This window comes from Euphorbia lathyris, chromosome 7 (assembly GCF_963576675.1).
Source record: "Euphorbia lathyris chromosome 7, ddEupLath1.1, whole genome shotgun sequence".
Lineage (NCBI taxonomy): Eukaryota > Viridiplantae > Streptophyta > Magnoliopsida > Malpighiales > Euphorbiaceae > Euphorbia > Euphorbia lathyris.
In genome coordinates, this window is record NC_088916.1 from 14,290,434 (window position 1) to 14,292,471 (window position 2,038).

Sequence of the window (2,038 nt, forward strand, 5' to 3'; positions counted from 1 at the left end):
AAATTGAGGTGCAAAGATTAACTTGTAGAATGGTTTTCCAGATATAAAATGATGTGAAATGAAAACCTGAACTTAAGTTCAAGATTTTAAGAACGAGTATACGTACGAGTTAGGGTCCTAATCGAACTTTAAAAGGTTGGAAACGTTAAAATGGAAATTGTTAGAATAAATGGCTTTAAGCTTTGGTGATTGAATAAAATGGATTTGAAGTGGGGGGTATATTTGTCTTTAAGGACTTTGCTTTCGAGAGCACTTTCACAATCCCACATAGGAAACTTACAAAGGTTTGAGTGGGTATATATAGAGTTGGGCTTTAGAAGCCTTTAAATTGTGTTAAGTGGTTTTTAGCAAATATAACACACGCGCTCGCTCGCTCGTTCGTTCGCGCGACGCCCGTCCGTCCCGACTGGACTGGGCCCGAATTTTATTTTTCTTTTTATCCGTTTTAACGTCTTTTAATTTTTCTTCAACCTTTTATTTAGTCAAAAAATCGAACCTTATTTTTCTCCTGGTCTTACTCCACGTTCTAACGTGTATATGAACGTTCTAACGTTCATATTTCTGAAGGCTATAAATACAACCAGTTTCCAGCTTTGGAAACACAGTTTTTCTTCCAATCGTTTTTCTGGGCAATTAAAATACTCTTTTGCTGTTCTACAATCTTCGACTTTGAGTGCACAGGTTCGAAGGTTTCTGTATTAACCTTGGGGAGCGATTGGAGTTACAGATTGCACCTCGGTCTGCCGAAATCGCTTTCAAGGTAGTGGCCTCCGCCACGACACAGTTCGATTTCCGTTCTTAATTTCAATTCGGGTTTTTCTGTAACCCTCGTTTGTTTCCTACAATTTGAAAGCGACTTCTGTTTCGCAATCATGTCTGCTTTAATTGCGAAATCCCTTCCTGACCTCTCCAAACTTGAACCTCTGGACGGTCTTAATTACAAAAGATGGTCGCAGAAAATTCTGATTTTCTTTGAACAGCTCGAACTGGACTATGTTGTTGTCCAGGATCCACCCTCTGACCCAAATGGTCCTGCCATGTCTCTGATAGTTCAGCAGTACGACACTCGTTCTGCAAAATACGAAAAAGACAACAAAACAGTTAGGGGTCATCTCCTAAATCATATGTCGAACCCATTGTTCGATATTTTTATCAATAAAAGGTCTGCCAAAGAAATTTGGGATACCCTCAAAGAAAAATACGGGTCTGATGATGCAGGTAAACGTAAATACGTGGTTGGAAGATGGCTCAATTATCAAATGGTTGACGAAAAACCAATCATTGACCAGATTCATGAATATGAGAATCTAGTTGCTGAAGTTCTGGGTGAAGGCATGACAATGTCTGATCTGCTGCAAGCCAATGTCCTCCTAGAAAATTTCCACCCTCCTGGAGTGATTTCAGAAACCATCTGAAACATAAGAAAAAAGACTTCAGTCTCCAGGAGCTAGTCAGCCACATGAGAACCGAAGAAGCAAATCGAATGAAAGATAAGCAACTTTCCTCTAAGTCTGTTTCAATTAATGCTAATATTGTTGAATCTGTTATGGTGCCAAAAGACAGGAACAAAGGACCTTCAACCAAATTCCAAAAAGGCTCAAACCAGAACAAGCCTTTCAAGAAGAATGGAAGAATTCAGAAGAGGAAAGTAGTGGAATGCTTTGTGTGTGGTAAACCTGGCCACAAGGCATTTCAGTGCTACCAAAGGAAGAACCAACAGAACACCAATCATAATCCAAACAACAGAGCTGCTCCACAATCCAATCTGGTGGAAAATGAAGAAATTATTGCTGCTGTTGTGGTTGAAGCTAATCTGGTGGAAAACAAAACGGGCTGGGTTCTAGATACTGGAGCTACAAGGCACTTATGCTCAAACAAGGACCTGTTTAATCACTTTGAGGACGCTGCCGATGGGGAATGCGTCTATATGGGAAACACCACCACTGCTGGTGTTGTCGGTAAAGGAACAGTTTTAATTAAGTTAACTTCTGAAAAAAGCTTGTCTTTAAATAATGTGCTGTATGTGCCTGCTCTTCGT